The 21,233-nt window shown below is 35.5% G+C and overlaps 1 protein-coding gene across 2 annotated transcripts in view; it reads left to right on the top strand.

The window, feature by feature from the left end:
- PTPRR (protein tyrosine phosphatase, receptor type R) overlaps window positions 1–21,233 on the top strand; it is a 223,204-nt gene that overhangs the window by 80,916 nt on the left and 121,055 nt on the right. The window contains exon 1 of one of the 2 annotated variants that reach the window (XM_006923741.1): window positions 16,517–16,626. The exons of the other annotated variant lie outside the window; for it this stretch is intronic. The gene's annotated coding sequence lies outside the window, so the exon portion shown is untranslated. Of the gene's footprint in view, window positions 1–16,516; window positions 16,627–21,233 lie in introns of those variants that run through there. 2 annotated transcript variants of the gene reach the window in all.

The raw sequence follows: 21,233 nt of genomic DNA, 5'->3' as shown, positions 1-21,233 counted from the left end.
AATGATTTTGAGATAATCCACAGTGCAACAAATTACGTCAAAGAGTATACCGAAATTCTTTCCCCCAGATTCTAAAACTTAAAATTAATTTGATACTCAAACATTGATTTTTCAGAAAAAGAATGTCAAAATAACCAAGTAATTAAGCTATGGGTTGATTTTATGGAACCAGAAAGGAGGCGGTATAATTTTTCTATTGCTGACTCTATTCAGTGAAATTTTTAATCTGTCCGTGATTTATGAAAATGGAAATGCACCTGAAATAATAATGTAAAAAGCAGTTGGCTCTGGTTTTATCCATGAAGACACTTTTCTGAAGGGTGTGCTTTTGTTAGCCCTAAGATAATAACCTTCTGACAGAAAACACACCAAACTGCTTCCCAAGCTACTGAGTTCATTGTGACAGATTGCCTGGGGAAAAGAAAGCTTATTTTCTTCTTGTCATTAATAGTTAATTGTTATTGCAGTTTCTCAGATGGGATTTGTGGGTTAGGGAAATCATATCCATCCTTTCTAAAAGTGCTGCAATATTATTCGAGGTGATCACGCGGCAGAAAAACAAACCTATTCTTTGGGGGACTAAATGTAGTTGACCTATGGATTTTTCTTTCTCCCCTCTTTTAAAGCACTTTAGAGAGTTACTCACTTTTACGAATAGCCCACCTGGGGTAGTAAATCAGTGTTAATGTTTCATGAAAGCGCTTGTATCTAGAACAATTTACATTGATGCATCGCTAAAGCTCGCCTTTTGGATGATTAGTGGGGACTCATGGTAATGCTTCAGTGCATTACAGAAATGCTTCTTTCACCTTCTGTACTGCCAGGGTCCCTTGTGCAATTATATTGGCATTTAGAACAGCATCTTACAGTGCTGTGAACTACTCTTCTAATCTAACACCACTGGGATTTTGTGGCTTCCCTAATTGGGGAGAAGAATAGAAGAAAGGTGTCAAAAAATGTCAACTGATGAAGAGAAAAAGCAGAATTTTAAATTGCCGTTAAAACACCATCGAAAGACAAACAGGTCTCTTTGACAATTCCTATCAATTGGACAATGTATCTTCTTAAGTTCTTGATTGAAGTAAAGTCAGCTAAAATGCTAAAATGAAGTAATGTCTTATAAACAGGAAAATCTTGATATGAGTATTAATTAATGCAAAATGAAACCATTAAAATTTTGCTTTATTTGCTGCATTGGAATCAGTCGAAATCTCTGCTTTCCAGGGCAATGTAACGGATAATGCTCTAGTAGTAGAGTTGGGCCTTACATCCATTGCTTACAGCTATTTGACATTGGGCAAGTTATTGACCTCTCTGATCTTTATCTCTAGTTTCCTCATTGGCAGAGTGGATGTGGTAATAGAACCTGCTGCATAGGGATGTGGGGAAAATTCAGTGAACTAGGGCATGCAGAGATTTCCATAAAATAGCTGGTATTGCTATTAATAATCATAAATATCCAGCACACCCTACATTTGCTTCAGTTATTTAGAAATATACAGCTAACATGTCTTGGAGACCAGAATTGCCTGAGTCAACAAGCTAAGATTTCTGCTGTGTTTTGCATGGAGGTAAACCTCTCTACCCTATGGTATCAGTCGATTGAGAGCACTTATTTAACAGCTATAGCATTTGCTTTTGAGCATTTCATAGGAAGATTTTCTCCCTACACCCACTCCCCCCCCAAAAAAAACACAGAAGTGTATTAGAAAATGAATATTTTAACTTATTTAATCAGCCAGACTATGAATATCACCTCTGTATTCATTTTGCCTTTAAAGCTGCCTGAAGAATTTCACATCTGGGGACATGTTTACTGAACTTCTGACATGAAATTTAAACAAAATGAGGGTATTGTATTTTTTAGGCACCTGTCAGTTCATAAACATGTCCCATGAAATGATTACTTCAGAAGAGCTTCTCCTTATCAATATTGCATTGGTTCAGAAACCGTAGTCGCAGCCATCAAATGCAAACATCTAACATCTATACTAAAGATACCCTTTTCATTTTGTATTTTTATATTTTTATTGATGTGAGGTTTTATTATAATGAATCTTCATCTCCCTGTCCTCACTGTCACTGACAAATCACAATGATACCCAAGGACACACTGACTTTTTGTTAGATGCTTCATTGCACATTCACTAATATGCATTACCCTTTAGAAGAATAATCAGTTAGTAGATCCTAGTTAATGCTGACAAGATATGCAGTCATGGATTGCCATAGTGCATTTCAATTAGGTTTGATTTTCTTACCTATAAGGTCTTAAAGCTAATTGGCTTAGAGAACTTTTGTCTTTCTGTGGAAGACAGACACATAATTATGCTATTTGCTAAGGGAAAAGAAATACGAATGGCAATGAGATTACAATTGTCATTTAGAATGCTAGATACATGTCTCACCATGGAATTTTCATCCTAGTTGAGAAACTACTTAAATTCCAAACACATTTAACAGAGAAATGTTTTCTCAGTAAACATTTCTAGTCAACGTTAGTTTTTCGGTATTGATTTCATATTTATTATGTATGGGAGCAGCATTGTTGCATTAATTCAATAATTCAAGAAAATGGTCCTTTAAAACTTATACTTAAGTAATTGTTACAAGGTTAAATGGCCATTCTAAAAGAGGTTAATACATAATGACCTTTTACCACTAATTTTTGCACATTTTTAGAAAATAAGAGAAAAGATCTCTGTGGAAGTAATGATATTATGTCTACATTGTTAAAGACTAGATTTTTCTTTTGATATTATCGCTCAGTGTTAGAAAATATATTGGGCAGTTCCACCCCTTGACATTTGATAACTGACTTCTACAAATGAAGTCCAAGGACTGTATGTACTTTAAATCCTCCCATTCAACCACAGCAATTATTTATTAATTTTAGATGAAGTTTTTGTTGGCACAGAACTACTGAAAATAACTTCAGGGTGGATCTTTAGGGTTTAACGAACATAGCAGATGCTTACCTGGATATATTTTTAGGGGAATAGTCCAAACAAGGAGTAATAAACGTTGAAACATGATGATATCGCTAGAAAAGTCCAGCTGTATTTACATGACTGCTGCTAGTTTATCTTTTCCTTGTACGATATCATACGAAAACAAGTTACTAATATGCTTTCTATTCCAAAGTTCATCTAAATAAAGTGGAAATTGGCTTACTAACATTCTGAGTTCAGCTTTGTCCAGATTAGATAATATTTCAACCAGAAAAGACATTAAAACGTAAAAAAAGGGTTTCACAGAATATCTTTAAAGAAAGTACAACATTAAGTAGTTTTATTTAGTTGTTATGTTTAGTTTCTTCCTGTCAGTCTTAGCTGATCACATTGATAGGTGAAGCCATATTCAATCAATTCAGCATTTATTAAAGGTCTGTACCAAGGGTTGGGACAATAAAAAAATAAATACAAAGATGAAGATATTTGAAACTTTCCACCAAAGAATTTAAATATGTTGAACTAAAAAATTATAAACTGGTAGTAAAGATTGGCAAGTAGATTGTATCCATTAGGAATGCCTTCAGCATCAAGAAACAGAAAATTCAACTAACAGAAGCTCATGCAAGAAATACTTTTAATTTCTCACATATAGGAAGTCTGTAGATGAACAATCCTAGTAAGATGCAGTATTTCAACAATGTCTCATCCCTTGGCTTTGCCATCTTGGCACATGCCTTCTGGCCTTGTGCTTTCTACCTCATAGTTACAGGGTAACTGCCACATCTCTGAGCATCATATCAGTATCCAAAGCAGAAATGAGAAAGAGGTAGAGAGCCCCTCTCTGGCACCTGCCTCTTATATGAGGAAGCATAAGCTTCCCTATAAATGCCCTGCATAAATGTTAGAACTGTCCCATGTGACCACACTTACCTGTAAGGAAGGCTGCAGAAATGAGTACTTAGTTTTTCCAACTCCTCTCTGGAAAGTAGCAAAGAAGAAAGAAGAGACTTGGGAATTGCTTTTGAGTCAGTCCAATAATATCTCCACATAGACCAACTAAATAAGGCAGAAAGAAATCAGTTCTAGGAAAAGAAAAGAGAAATTTCATATTTGGGATAAGGATATTATGGAAGTACTACATCCTAGGACTTTGCAGATAAATAAGATTTGATAAAGCAGTTGGGGGCTACAAAACAATTCAGAACATAATACGCAAAGGAAAGGCATGGAGTATAAACTGACATGAGAATGAACAAAAAGTAGTATGGTATGTCTGGATCTAAGGGAACGTATAAATGTGCTGGTAGGGGAGTTGTGTACTGAGAACTTACAAAGGGCTTTTGTGACTTGTTTATAAAGGACTTCTATTGCTGTGCTGAATAATGTAACTTTCAATGATTTCCCAGAAACTACGAAATCAAAATCAAAGTCCATAACCTAGCAACTGAGTCTCTTGATAACTAAACTCAGCCTGCATTGCTTGTTCATTCTTTTCTACCACTATACTCCATACATAGGTCAATACCTTTGGTCAAACTGGATTTCTTATCACTCCCAACACAACAATCTCTTTTTATATCCATACAAGTCCTCCTGTTATGGATTCTACTAAAATATTCTCCCTATCTCTTTGCAAACTGAAGTTCTACCATCAAGGTTCTTCCCATGAAGAGATATAGTAGAATCATCTCTGATCACCTTAACTCTCTTTTGAACTATTACAGTATTTTAAGTATAATGGTCCTTTGTTGGGAAGGGTGAGCAAGGACAAATCTAAACTCCTAGTCCAGATTCAAAGACTGGAAAGAGGGATGACTCAGCTTCAGTTCAAGGTTGCTTTCTTTTCAAATGACTCCCAAAGAGGCAGTCAAGCAGTACCCAGGATATACACAGGGTTAGGAGGCACGCAAGTAGATATAGCTCTGCAGTTTCTCCCTCATCCCTCGTAGAGTCATGTCTGCAGTTGGTCGGTCAACTCAGGCCTGTTGGGTCAAGAAATATACCAGGTCTTAGGAGGCCAGAACTATAGGTTCAGTGCCTACCACTTGGCCAGGAGAGGCACCAATCACATTAGCACTTCAGGGTCTACCTATTACCATGTAAAGAATTTTTTGCTTTGGCACAATTACATTCCAGTTTATTTTTCTGACCGGGATCTATACACACTGTCTTACCACATATTTTTCTCAGAATTTAAATCTCAACTCCACCACTTACAAGCTATATGATCTTGAGCAACACACCTCAGTTTTCTCATTTACACAGTGGGAACAGTAATAGTATTACCTTGTTTGGTTGTTGTGAGGATAAAAGCCAGTGCCTCAGATTAGTCAATGTTGTTTCTCAAATTTGGATAATTTTTTAGGGATTAAACTGTCTCATTCATGGTTTCCCCTACCTTGTTTAAAACTTGATATCTGCACAATAAGTATTTGAAAAATAAATGAATAGCTATATTAATCAATTTCAGTGTTCATGGCTCTAGAAATAAAAGCAATCAATAACACAGAGTGGTAGTAGAAATTTAAAATGAATGGGTTTATCACAAACACAGAAAAACATTAGTCCTGTGAAAAGGCAGCCAGCTCCATACAAACTGCTGGTGGAAATGCACATTTTACAACCACCCTGGAAGATAATTCGGCAAAATTATCAAAAGTTCTTCAAAAAATCATAGATTTTGACCCAGTAATTCTAATTCTATAGATTCCAAGAAAGTAATACAAGAAGTGCATAAAGAATGTTGTAGAATAAAATGGAAATAATGCAAATGTCCATCAATAAGTATTAAATAAATTAAAAAGTATATAATGATAAGATAAACCCATATTTTGACTGAGAAAATGTCATCATATATTAAGTAAAAACAAAAGAATAGCATTATAGAGAGTATAAGCCTATTTTTTTAATAAGGAATAATAAAAAGAATAGTATCTTGTTTATATGTTAGAAGTAAGCCTGGAGAGAGATACATGAAATATTAGTTGCTGTCTTTTAGTGAAAATATGAATGATTTTTATTTTTTTTTCTTTACACTATTTTTTGAAATTTTTACGATGAACAAAAAATTAAAGCTTCCTTTTGGAAAAGCAATCATCTTGAAACTTCAGTTTTTACAAACACTAGTGCAATGGCCTGTGGTTCTCAGCATGTTCACACATTCATCAAGGCTGTCAACAGTCTGTCTTTAGATTTGTCAGCAGTGGGTGGTGTTGTGGAAGCAAGGAAGCAAGGAAGCAAGAAGCAGACTGATTCTAATCCCATTTCTGTTGTTAACTTCCTGCGTGGCCTTGGGCAAACTTTCTGCAATTGTGAAGAGACATACTGATATTCATATAGTATTGCTATAAAGTGTGAGTAAGTAAGTTTACTTATGCAAATGGCTAGCATCAGGGGTCTTCAAAAGCTAAAACAGCCCTACCCTACTTAACTGTAAAAATATAACAAGAATTAAAGACACACACACACACACACACACACACACACACACACTAACACACTCACACACCTAGATCCAGGACTAGGGGCATGCAAGAGAGATACTGGGGACAAAATGTAGGAAGGCACGCACTCTCAAAGTCATGAAAGTAAACTATCTGATTTTAATCCCATTTCTAATCCCCAAAATACCAATGCTTAACCTTAATTGAACCCTAAGAGTGAATACCTCCTTATATTTTGCACCCTATATGCCTCTTACTCTAGTCCCTGCCATGCATATAAGTGTATGCATACACACATGCACAGTTTAACAGCAGTCAGAAAGAGGGATGACAGATAGTCCTCTAGAATGACTGTCAATGCTATAATGTTTCCTTATCAAATTTATTAAAATGATCTAATTATACAGAGAAAGAAGAAACTGTTCTGTCTTCTGATAGATAATAAGGAATAATAGAAAATCTCTCTTTACACAGAAACTGTCTTTTCTTATTTTACTTCTGCGTGATCTCACTCTGTTTCTCCATTGACATTATCGTCCTCTTGGCAGAATCCCAGAATTCTTATATTCGAGTCTGTAACATACTACATAAAAAGTGTCTATACAGTGGCCCAGTGAAATCTTCCATATATTTTCTTACCACAAGCTTCAAGCCTCACATATTTGTGGAGTACCTGTTGGCCTCTATTTGAATTTACAGCTTCTTGGTGTTTCCGTTTAGATTTAGTATCAAACTCTGGCGTTTGAACTTGGTAATGACCTGGCATCCTTAAAGGATACTTCTTTCAGTTATCGCCCCACAATTCTCTGCGATATGAAGGTGCTAACTTCTCACGCCCAGAGTTGGCCATTAGACTCTGTTGGCTAGAGGAGGTGCTGAAGTGATGAAATCTACAATGATGATTCAGGGATTATGGGACGATATAGCGATTAGCATGACCATTCTCCCTGGTACATAGGTCTGCAGCAAGTGCTTTAGTAACAAAACATCATGACCTCTGGTTAAAAATTTACTTTTGTAAGATATATTCTTTTCAAATTTTAGTTTTGAAGACAAATTAATAGTTTAGCCTTACCAGATTAGGCTTTATTCAAGGAAGGAATATAATATAAACCAAATCTACATGATAATTCACTTAAACGCTCCTTCATTCTCTTGAGTTGAAGTAGGTCATTCTGATGTATGTAGACCAAAAATTACATTCATATTGCCATTTCAGGCCCCAACTTTTTTTAAATAAGAAATTTCCAAGACACCATGTTAGAAGAAATTTTATTTAATGCTGAAAACAGTTACTTAGTTATGTTCTCACAGAATCATATGTTGAAGCTGATCTCAAAATATATGTACTAATTATAAATATTGCAAGCAAAGAGAAAGGATTTCTGGCATGGAAATCTGAAAACCTGGATCTAACCCCAGGTCTCCCAATAGCTGTGTGACCTCAGATGAAAAGCTGTCCTGCTCTGAGCTTGGTAAACGTATGTGTAAATTGAATGAGATAGAAAAACATAAACCGTAAGATCTCATGACTTTAACATGCCTTGTTCTTAATTATTAACTAACAAATATTTGCAAAAAGTATAACAGTACATTTGGAAGTACTTACAAATTCACTGTCCTGTCATTGCCATAAATATAAGAAGCCGTTTTAATTGTTGTATCATATACCTTATTCCCATAACTATAGATCAATTGAAATCTCACAAATTATGACTTCTACACAGCTCTTCTCAATATAATCTGCTCATTGTTGCTTAATGGAGTAAGCGAAAGAGTATTTTATGAATTATGAAAGGACATCTGGAAAATATTACTCTTTATAAGTTGTATTAATTTAACAAATTATGTTTGCAAAAACAGCTGTGCTTTAAGCTGGTGTTGCCTGTATTTTGTGAGCAATTCAATAACTCTTTTAGTATTATTCATTTTGTTTCAATAAGAACTCCCTATAAGCTATTATTTTTTTTTTTTATAACCACAATCTACTCTGCTACACCCCTACACTGATCTGTTTTTACCCTCATGTTTATAGCATGAAAACCAAAGCTTTCTACAAATACAAGAAGATATAAGATAAGGATGAGTTCAATCATAATATATTTGAAAAAACTGTTATCAAAGATTATCAGTATTATTAGATGGTTGCATTAGTGTGGGTTCTCCAGAGAAACAGAACCAACAGGATATCAGATAGATAGGGAAATATGATTCATTAAAAGAGATTGGCTCACATGGTTATGGAGGCTAAGAAGTTCTAAGATCCGTAGTAAGCAAGCTGGAGACCCAGAAGAGCCAGTAGTATGGCTCCAGTATGAGTCTGAAAGCCTGACAACCAGGAGAGCCAAAGGTATAAATTCCAGTACGGGTTCAGGTCCTAAAGCTGAAGAAGACCAATGTCCCTGCTTGAGGATAAACAGAGAGAGCAAATTCTCTCTTATTCAGCCTTTCTACTCTGCTCAGACCTTCAGCAGATTGGATGAGGCCCACCCAAGTTGGGCAGAGCAATCTGCTTTACTCAGTCAATCAATTCAAATGTAAATCTCATCCAGAAACACCCTCGCAGATGCACCCAAAATAATATTCAACCAAATATCCGGACACCTTATGGCCCAGTGAATTTGACAAATAAAATTAATCATCACTCACCATGGGCCTTAAAATTATAGAATTGAAATCTATCTATTTGAAACGAAGAAAGTTGTACCCCAGAGATATAAGGTGCTGCCTAACATATAATTATTGGGAGATTAAGGTTCATAACCTAACTCTTTATATTTTATGATATATACTTATATTATATTTTATTCACATTTCATTCTACTATGCCAGAGTAATTCTTTAAAAAATAACAGGCATTAAAACTAATTCAAATATCATCTTCTCCATGTTAATGAATCCCATGTAGCGGGTGTGTGTGTGTAGAGGGGGAGAATGTTCATGACTTAATAGACATGTATGTTGAGAAAGTCGTTAATACTCTTGACCCACAGTTTCCTCATTAATAAATGAAAATAATAATTCTACCTACCACACGATCTTGTTGCAAAGATTAATTGTCAATGTGTTAAGGGTAAGCCCCTAGAGTGACTAGAATATAGCAAGTGCTACATAAGCGTTAGCTAATTATTGTTATATTATTGTCGTTGTTGTTGGTGTTGATATAAAACCTTATAGAGTCAAGTTTCTTATTCTCTCCCTTAGCCCCATCCTCTTCTGCCCTAATCACCGCCCCAGTGTGTCAGTTAGCTCCTATCTCTCGTCGATACTGTATCTCATTCTGTAAGTGCTCAGGGATCAAGCTCTACAACACAGCACAGAAAAGAGAACGGTATGTCTGAAATGTAGTGGGCAAGGGGAAATATGGTTTAGAATAGTTGGAATGGGTGGCAAGGTCCAGATCATACACCCCAGATACTTTATTTTTACTATTCTTGTTAGGTTTGGGGTTTCTGTTTTAGCAAAACAGCCCAACCAATGTGTGTGCCCACATTTACTACAATCTCAAGCTATGTGGTCCAGCAGCACATTCCAACATGAGCATCATGTTTCCAGATACTTGCTCTACCTCTGGGTAAATAGGTAACCTGAAATTTAGAGAGATCAGAACTCTTGAGGCTTTCCTGTATTTTATACATATAGTTGTGGCCTGACTCACTTGTTATGATGTTATTTATGACGAGCTGCTGATTCAAAGGACCAGCTGAGCACCCAGCATGCTGCAGCTCTCTTTGAGATCAGCCCCATGACCTGTCCTGCTGTGTGGCAAAGTGCTGGAGACATGGATTATTTTTGGTGCTGTGAATTTATATATCAGGGCTTGGACTGGGCTTATTTTATGAAAACCCACCTCTTCTTTGAAATGTATACATCAAATATTTGAAGTGCTCTTTTTTTCTCATCAACAACGATATTTCTTGATATTTATTTCTCAGAAAAGGTTGACTTTTTGTTACTTAGCAAAACTTTGACATACATATGAAACATATACCTATCCATGTGAACATATATGTCCGTGATGTGAAAAATCAGTACTAGAATATCTCTAATAACAAAGAAATAGAAATAACACACCTGGACATTATTTATTGTAAGAAGTACATAAGAGCCTCTGCCATGGTTGTTAACTTCTTTGAGACATCATCTTGCTTAAATTAAATCTATAAAGATAAACCTTTATTTTAGAGAAATAAATATGCGATGCTTAGACCTCAATCAGAATTTTTAACTTACGATAAGAAATTAAGAATGACATACCCAAGCAATTATACAATAAAACATGGTGGGTGGTATGTCTAGATTTAAGTGTGTTTTATTTAATATAAGCACATATGCAAAGGATATATATGTATACACATTTAACACATTATAGGCACAGATTTACCCTACAAAGCTAAATGGTGTAGTTGGATCTATAGATACATTGAAGTATTTTTTGAAGTAAAGTTTGGTGTGTAAATTATGGTGAGGGAAATAAGTGAGCCTGACACTTCTCCTGAAGAAGGATTAGGTGCCCTTAAACAATGCTCATGAAGTCCCTTGTACTTTCTCTACCCAGACTCTTAGAGAGTTGTTTGTTATTTTCTGTTTACTTCCACTCATTTATTTTCTTAAATTCAATATTGCTTCCATTTGTTCAACAAAAATTTATTGAGCATCTACTTATGTGCCAGGAATTATGATGGGCACTGGGGTGAACAAGGCAAATGTGGCTTACACCTCAAGTCACTAACATTCAGTACATATAAAATACACAAATGTAGCTACTGGAGATTGTCATAAGACCTGTGAAAGAAAGACACAGGGTACTGACATAGAGATTATGATGAGGATAGAAGTGGGGTGCTTCTTTAGATAAGATAGAGTGGCCTTCTTTAGATAAGATAGAGAGGATAGACACTTGACCAAAACCAGAAGGATGAGAGTAAAGCAAAATTTCAAGATTTGGCAGAACAACACTACAAACAGAAGGGACATCCAGTAAAAAGGTTTGCAAAGCAGAAAGGATGCTAGTGTGGCTGGAGCTTTGGAGAGAGGAAGATGAGGCCAGTGAAGTAAGCTGGAGACATAAATATGTTAGGCTTTGTAGGCCATAGTGAGAAGCTGGGACTTGATTCCAAAAACAGTGGGATAGAAGCCTTAAAGAGTTTTGCCTGGAATAAATGTGACCTTATTTCCATTTTTACAAGATCTCTCTTAATGCTATGTGAAGACTGGATTGAAATGGGAGAAGAATGGGTGTTTACTTGATTCACTCAACAAATATTTATTGAGCTTCTAAAATATACCAAGCCTGTATGTGTTGGGCATGTAGTGGTTATTAAGGTACCACCTCTGCCTCCACTTCTTTTCCTGCTATTATCAAAGGCAAATCCTTCCACTTATGCTCCCATTCCCTGACATATTCTCAAGAATTTTTTTTCCTCTTCTGTCTTCTGCATCATCAGTTCCTTCCTCGCTACTAGATTATTCATACAAGCATGCAAATAAATATGTATAAGCAATCTTGAGTCCACATCTCTCTCTCTCTACCGAGTATTCATTTCTTCATTCCCCATCACATGAAATATTTTCAAGCAAATCATCTATGGTCTCTGCCTAAGCCTTATTTCTATTGCACTTTTAAACCACTCTTATCTGACACTGACCCCTACAACAGAAAGAAACTAGACTTGTCAGGATCATCAATAGACACTTATGTGCCCTCATCTAATTCTCAGCAGCTATTTGGTACAGTTGGCTACTCTTACCTTCTTGAAACTGTCTTCTCTTAGCTTTTGTGGCATCATATTCTCCCAACTGTTCTCCAAAGGAAATGAAAATATGTTCCTTCTCATTTTCTTTGCTGACTCTTCTTCTACCCAACTTCTAAATGCTGATGAGACTTAGGATTTCTTCCTGGATACTTTCTATTTTCTATCTATACCTTCAACGCTGATAGAATAACTGATTATATTAAACCAAAACACATATTTACAAATTACATATTTATGTGCGAATTGGCACTTGGTTAGATCTAATTCACAGTCAACAAGTCGATGTTTGTTTACAAGGCTAGTAAAACCATAATGTAAAAAAAAAAGTCTGTATACTCTAGTGAGGTTCACATAAACTCATTCACTTTTGTGCCTGTGTCAGGATGATCAAATGAAACAGAACACAGGTTATCTGTTATTAAAAATCTGGTAAATACATTTTGAACATATAGGATTCAATAAAATGTTTTTGAAGATACATTATTTAGAAACTGCTTTTCTTAAAATACATGACAGCTAGCAGTACTCAAAAATGGAACACTGTAAAGAAAGCACATCAAATAACACACATTTGATTTAAGATTTTTTGTTTTCTTTTTATATCAAGAATGATTCTACTGATGTTAATAAATGATGAAACTTTGTCATTGTGTTTGGAGTAAAGGAAATAATATATTTCGAAGTTCTCAATAACTCTCCAAGTAGGTACAAAAACCTAATCTTGGACACAAAAATCTCCACATTGATGTTTACAGCAGCTTTATTCATAATTGCCAAAACTTAGAAGCAACCAAGATATCCTTCAGTAGGTGAATAGATAAATAAATTTTGATACATCCAGACAATAGAATATTATTCAATGCTAAAAAGAAATAAGCTATCAAGCCACGAAAAGACATGGAGAAAACTTAAATTCAAATTATTAAGTTAAAGAAGCCGATCTGAAAAGACTGCATACTATATAACATCCTGGAAAATGCAAACCTTTGGAGACAGTAAAAAGATCAGTGATTGCCAGGGGTTAGGGAAAAGGGAAGGATGAATAGACGGAGCACAGAGGATTTATAGGGCAGTGATATTATAATAGCGGATATGTCATTATACACTTGTACAAACTCATAGAATATACAACCCCAGGAGTGAACCCTAATGTAAACTACGGACTTTAGATGATTAAGATGTGTCAGTGCAGACTCATCAGTTGTAACAAATGTACCACTCTGGTGGAGATTGTTGATAATGGGAGTGGCTATGAATGTGACAGGGACGGATGCATATGGGAAACCTCTGTACCTTCCTCTCAATTTTGCTATGAACCTAAAACTGCTCTGAAAAACCATGAAGTCCTAAAAAATACCGACTTTGTTAGAGGTTAAGTAACTAGCCCAACCTAGCTATTAAGTGGAAGAGCTATACTTCAGACCCAGACCATCTGACTCTGAATTGTTGCACTTAACTGGTGTGCTATACTGAATGCGAGATAATATTCAAATGCTCATGCATGGTGTTAACTCTGAAATCACTATGGTTATTTTCCTCTGAGATATGTGGTTAAAGTTAGTCATTTCTCAAAAAGAGCAACTGCATTCTCTATAATTGTCAACGGTTATCATTTCCCAGATATACACAGTGATTTTATATTTTAAAAATCTTGTAAATTAACCTAACAATATAACATTTTATTCAAAAACCATTACTCGCAATTACTCAATTCATAGATCTTAACATTTATATGACTATAAAAAATACATACTTTGCATTATATATGCCAAGTATACAGCTTTGCATTATGCTTAGTTCACCTAATATTAAATTATGCACCTGCTTTATTCATTTATTCAAAAGATATTTTATTGAGCTTCTGCCATAAACCAGGCATTGCCTATACTCTGTAGATCATCAGTAAGGCGCTATCCTGAATACACCTTCTCGTAGCGATAGAGTATTATTTATCAATGATGAAAAGAGCTGAAGAAAAAATAACAAAGCAGGGTAAGGAGGCAGACAGTGATGGGCAAGGTGATATTTTAAAGTAGTCCAATTAAGAAAGGCACCTCTGAAAAGATAGTGTTTGAGTAGAGAGACGGAAGTGAAATGGAGATGTAAACCCTGCAGATATATCAGGGTTCCTAACAGTGAGACAGTAAATGCAAAGGCCCTGAGGGCAGAGGGAGCTTGCTTGCTGTGTTTGAAGAGCAGCAAGAACCAGAATGGAAGGAGTGAAATATGAGGAGGAGTGATAGAAGATGACATTGGGGAATGGAGTGGGGAGTGGGTGCAGAGAAAGAGGATGCTATTAGGGAGATCAAGTAGAGCCTCTGGAGGGCGTTTTGGAAAGTACTGACATGATCTAATTTATGGTTTAAAAAATTACTCTGGCTTTGTGCAGAAAATAACCTATAGGAGGCAGAGTGAAAACAGGGAGACCAATTAGGAAGCTGTTGCCATAGCCCCAGAGAGAGCTGATGAGAATTTGTGTGGTAATGGTGGAGGTGGTAAGAAGTGTTCCTCTGAATATTGTTCAAAGTTAGATCTGATTGGATTTACCAATTGTGGTCATGGGTGAAAGAAAAAAGGCAAAAACGATGTCTGTTTTTTTAACCTGAGTAGACAGGAGATTGAGGTTATAGAGAGGAACAAAATTGAAGGAGTAACAGATTTGGGGTGGAACTGGGTAGGATAGGAATCAAGAGTTCAATGTAGACAAGATCAAGAGTTCAGTGTAGACAAAACCATACTTGACATAACTCAAGTATGCAACTGGATAAACAAGTCCTGAGTTCTGACAATGAGGTCCTGGTTAATATGAGATTGTAGTTCAGAATGAGAAAAGAGAGAGAGTTGAGCCCTAGGCCCACCATTGTAGAGAGGTCAGGAAGATGAGATAAGCAAAGGAGACTTGAAAAAGAGTGGCCAATGAATGAAAAGCAAAACTAAGAAAGGGTGGCAAGCCTGGTGAGGAAAGACTATCAGAGAGGAAGAAGGAATCATCTGTGTCAAAGGCTGCTCATAGATCAAGCAAGGTGAAGACTGAGAATTGGCCACTGGGTGTAGCAATCCTGGTTTAGTATAACAAGAGCCAATACAGGGACAATGGGAGGTGGAAGAGAGAAATTAGAAACAATGAATATGGACAGCTCTTTTGAGACCTTTGTTTGGAAGGAGAGTAATGAAAAGGGATGATCACTGGACAAGGACAAGAGACTGGACAAGGCAGTCTCTTAGTTTGCTTGGCTTTCATTTTATTATGAAAAATATAGTACATTCGAAGACAGATTAGAAGGATCCAAGAGAGAGGGTGAACTAATGATGCAGAAAAGGGAGAATTACCTCCTGTTGATGTACCATAACTGACTTATCCTTTTTTCATTGATGTTCATTTAAGTTGCTTCGATTTTTCACTATAATGTTGCAAAGAAAATCTTTGTGTCTATTTATTTTTATTCATTGAAATTGTTTCCTTGAGATAAATTTGCAGGTGGAGAATTACTGGATCAAAGATCATGAACATTTTTAAGACTCTTGACAGTGCCCTATTGCTTTAAAAAAATCTATTTACCAGGCAACCAGTAATATATAAATAATTAAGTTTTATTGCAATCTTGTTAGAGTTACGACATATATATCTTGAGGCCATAGTTCATGGGATTTCTAAAGTGTTTCAACTACCCTTACTTTAACAGACTATTAGCTCCTTAAAGGCAGAAATCATGTTTAATTATCTTTATTCCCTCTTATTTTTTCAGACCAAATATTTCACTAATTATAATAATTGCAACAATTACTAATCTGAAATCTGTTTTTGTTAAATTGTAATGATATAGATATAGTGTAATGGAGAAAAGAAGCCATCAATTATGAAATCAGGCCAACTTGTATTTGTATCCCTGATTCGTTACTTGGGCTTTGCTTAAAACACTTTAATTTTCTATCAAAAACGTGAATCATAATCCTTGCTTTCTAAATCACGGCGAGGGTTGAAATGAGATCTGTAAAGTCCCTAGCACAGAGTAGGAACATTTTGGAGGATATCGTGGAACTTTTAGAAGTACTTTGTATTTACCATGAAAATACCTTGTGAACAGATAATTTTTTTTTAAAGGCAGAAAGAAAAAAATAAATCCCTCGTGCCACACACCTTGTCTTTAGACCATAAAGTTCTCATCTTACAGTTTTACTAATTACCATGAAAAAAAATTCCCCATGAATTTCAATTGTAGTGAACTGTCGAAACAGCAAGCACCTGGGGTATCTCTTGGGAATGCACAGGCTGCTACAGTAAACCTAGGATCAGCAAAGTCTCTAGAAATAGTACCAAGCAGTTACATCCAGGTGACTAAATGAGGCTTCATCTCAGCATTCGAGCTTAGAAAGCTTTATGATTAGTCCAGCTTGCTATGGTGAAGAAATAACACAAACAAGAGTACAAATGGAAATCAAATTCATCACAACATCCTGTCGATTCCCAAACAGGTAAGAGAATCTTTCGTGACATTAACAGTGTGAGATTAAGAGGGTAAATACTGAGATTTATGTCTATCTGTTCATATGTGCGTATATGAGTGAGTCAGCAGAGAATCTCTGTGATATCTAGGGAAATATCTTTAGCCTCAAAGTTTGAAATTAAAAGAAAACGCTATGCAATTAATTCAGCATCTCTAAACAGTAAAAACCCTACCACGATCCTAAGAAATTTCTTGTAAAATTTGTATCCATCCTAAAGAGAATGGAATTACAAATATATTCACTTGAACAGAACTGAAAATTTTCATAAAAGATATTGAGTGGAGCAGTTATTTGTTTTGTTCAGTCTAATTCCCACACTGACATTGGGGAAAAGATACCCACTTGTGATTACAACCAGAAAAGGAAAGGAAAGGTTACAGTGGGCTAAGTCACTAAATTTAGACATTTTTATAATAATGTCATCTTGGGGACCCCGCCTTTGCAAGCAGACTTCACTAAAAGACTAGTCAGTATTTTTCATTATAATCGGATGTGGGGGACCAATGAATGAAAAGTTGGTGACATGAGACATCCCTGACCTAATTCCCAACAGGGGACCTCAACTTTGTTGTTTTCCACCAGTAAACCAAGAACCTTATTACTAAAGCTTGGCCATCCTCATAAGAATTATGGCTCTCATTAAAAATTATGTATGAATTTATTAATATGTACAAAAAGTGCTATCCTCAAGTGAAAATCCTCACAAAATGTTTAGTTCACTTGTTCATTTCCAAAAATATGTATTGGGTTCCCTCTGTGTTCTGGGCATCATAGGAAGTCCTGGATATACTAAGATTAAAAATAAGAATTTAGTTTGAGTTTTAAAAGTAATATAGTGTCTGGTGTTGGTACAAAATTATGGATAATTCTGATTTTATCTGTGGTCCATGTTGATGAATAACAATGTCAAAAATAGTGCATCAGGTGTTTCCATCCATCTTAATTATAAAAATGGATTAACCTCCTGTCTGATTCAATATTGCAGAGAACAGTCATTAAGACAGCCCAAATATATCATCCTATTCAAGAAGTCAATCTCTATTTGCCATGGAATTACAGGGCTGTCAGATTTTTTTTTTTTTTTTTTAGTATGTCTCTAGTGTGAAACATGAGCAAATAATAATGCCAAATGATGGCTTGGCAATAATTTCAAACAAGATTTAGGATTTAGCAGCAAAATTTTAGACTAAAGAGAAATAAAAGTTTTAAGTGATTTTCTTTTAATGTTTAGTACATATATCCTTTTTTAATATGAGGAACCTGTGGCCTCATATTAAAGGAAGATGTGGCCTATTAATTTTGTACACCAAAATATCTTCTCCTACAGCTTCCACACTCTTAAATTTATTTATTTTTTAATTTTCGTTGTGAATTACTCAGTTGATAATTGATTCCTGATTGTGTTGTATAAAAGTAGCCATTTCTATAGTTAGCTGTTACAAGGAAGTATAAGCTATGTATAGTCTCCTTTGTTTTTCTGATCAGTCCATGCACCTCTATCTAACAATTTAATAATTAGATCAGAGATACAGTAATCCTAATACCATGGCTCCAATCATGATAAAAGAAAAAAAAGAAAAAGAATACTACTGGGAGAATTGAGAATTGAGAATACTACAGGATGAAATAATCATGCTGTGCATTAAAGTTATGCTGCAGACAACATCACTCAGAATCTTTCTTTTCTAGAAATGAGATGGTTCTCAGGGTGCTAATCACTAAAATAACATATTGTGGAAAATTATATGCTTATTATTTTGCCATCTCCTTCTGCAAATGAAAAAAAAAACACACAAGAACATTGACTAAAACAAACATTCTGTCTTTATTCATTTTTAGTTATGCAGAAAATTGTTATTTCCCACTATGATAGAAAAATCAAGATTACCGAGAATAAAAGTTGAAAGGACACTAAATCATAGAGTTTTTATTTGCGTCTTAAAAACACATGCCAATAAACTCATTTCATTTTATCGTTTTTCTTGGAGTTTTGGATAGTTCATCAGAAGAGTGAGAAACAGAATTCTATTACAGTCCTTGAAGTGAAACATAAACTACTTCATGAGAGAATCGAAATAAACTAAATTTATAACATTCTTCCATGGAGCGTTAGACACCAAACCACTCTTATGATTAGACTATGTTTCAGAGCCTGTGTGGTCTCCCTGCTGCCTCACATCACAAGCATTTGTACGTGAAGAGTTGAAAGTCTCAGAAGAATATATTCCTGTTGATTGAATATAAGCACATAAAAATAAAAGAGAGCTATCTCCCTCTTTTACCAACATCTGGAATGAAGTGTCCAGTGGCTGATAAGGATTATTAAAGTTCTCATTTTTTAAGGAGCATTTATATATTTGCTGGCTTGGGACAATACCAGTTTCTAACTAGAAAGCAAAGTGCTTGGGAAATTGAAAGGCTATGACTTTGCCCTTTGGCATTTATTTCCAAGCATCCCTAAATGCCATTTAGAGGTTAGTTTGGTCTCAAGTCTTACTGAACAGGTAGTCAGATGTCTCTGTCCTTTCAGAAAGGCTGCTGCATGAATGGAGCGGTCAGAGCTGTGATGATTATAGAGTTCTGTTATCTTAATCCGGCTTGATGGAGAAATCTGAATTTGTCTGACCTCATTTTTTCAGGCAACGTTCACTCAAGCATTGGGCTTTTGTCCATACAGGTTTCTGCCTGGCCCCAATTCAGTCATTTTTGACTTAGGCTTTTGGCTGCTGTGTTCTGCCTCCAGCATGAGAAATGCTGAAGCAAGGGAAGGAAGGAGGAGGGACAAATTAGGGCAGACTGAAAGAGAAGACAGGAATAACAGAGAAGAAATAACATTCAGTACAAGAGAGAAAACATAATCAGGGAAGATGAATGTGGAAATTTCTGTTGACTTGAACATATAATAACGAGACTTGAAAACTCTGTGAAAAGCAAGTAACTTCCTATTATGTTTGTTTATTGTACCCAGGATAATATCTATTTGTGGTTAAATCAGGATTTTTCTCCTGTCTCTAAAGACTTAGTATTAAACTTCTACTTTCTTCTATCTTGTCTATAGATGTGTTTGTAACTTTTATAAAAATGTTTTCGCAAGTATAAATGGACTCAAAACCATAAAGTATAGGAATGGTAGTATCAAAAAAGTATATAGAGTGTTATTTTGTAATTTATGGAAGTATGCATTCGTACTTGGAAAAGTCAAGCCCTTTACCATTTTATGATTTTTAAAAATAGAATATAAGAGTGGGTGCTTACTACAAATTATATAGAATTTAAACTTTTCAGAACAATGTATGAACGTTTTTATTTAATTGATAAATTTTAGGAGTCTTTGAAAGCAAAACAGAAGGCGTTTTACAAGAATGTTATTACGGAATGTAAAAGGGAACACTAATTAAGAGGTAATATTAAAATAGAGATGAGAGACTAATGAAATGAAAGAAAAACTAGGTTATAAAAAGTGTTCCAAATGTGTAGGATCTAATCTAAATCACTAAATTTAATTCCGTTCAACATTAATATTTAATTTGTAGTAACTGAGAGAAAAGAAGAAAAGAGTGATGAATATAAATTTAGTTCAATATCTACAGAGTCTTCTGTAGGATTTAGGATTTGGGTTCACCCAGCCATGGTTTCAATGGGGAAAATAGTGAGGAAATAAAAGCAGAGATTCTGAAATCAAAAAACCTGTTTAAAATGTGTCATTTTGGCCTTAAACCTTAAATATATATTCTCTCCAAAAATTATATCACTTTAGTAAAACCAAATTGCTTTAACCATTGCTTTTCTTCCCCCTCTTTATTTCCCCCGCTTTGTTTTTCCCCCAACTTCCACCCATGACCTATAGATGTTGCCATTTCCCCTTAAGAACTGGATCTCTGAAGGTGTGGCATCTCCTCCCACGAGGCCTGTACCCTGTGCATTTGGAAGGGGGTGGTGCTGGCGCTCTTGGGGGGCGGGGGAGGTTGGTGCACTTGTGGGGGAGCCTGGTACACCTGGAACATGGTCTGTGGCTCCACCTGGGGTGCGAACCCAGGACCTTCTGCATGTAAAGCAGATGTGCTAATCACTACACTATGAAATCACCCCCTAATCATTGCTTTTTTCACTGACCTAGATTTCTTAATTGACTTTTGGCTAAAGCTCCCATATAGGTATAACAATCAGTAAATGTAAACACTAGAAATCCAATCAGGCCACTCTTTAATGTCTTGATATTTCTGTTCCGCCAAATAAGTAAAGGACCTTCATTTAATCAACAAAGTTGCTACTTAATTTCTCCTGGTTCTGAAATATCCAGAGAAGCAGGTCATTCAATTTTTTTTTAACATTGATATATAATAAATTCATATCTATAAGCAAAGTTTATGGGGCACTTTTTATCTTCCAGTTTTAGCTGTTTTATATCTAATAACTCAAGTAATCCTAAGAACCTTTGTTATGAAAAGGATGCAATTATCATATCCATTTGACAGATGAAGAAACTGAGGCTCAGCGAAAGTTAATAATTTAACTAAGGCCACTAAGCCCAGGAATAAATCTAAGTCTTTCTTGCTTCCTAACCCACGCTCTTA

The sequence above is a fragment of the Pteropus alecto genome, unplaced genomic scaffold, assembly GCF_000325575.1.
Source record: "Pteropus alecto unplaced genomic scaffold, ASM32557v1 scaffold76, whole genome shotgun sequence".
NCBI classification, from domain to species: Eukaryota; Metazoa; Chordata; class Mammalia; order Chiroptera; family Pteropodidae; genus Pteropus; species Pteropus alecto.
This window is presented reverse-complemented; position numbering and strand designations above follow the sequence as displayed.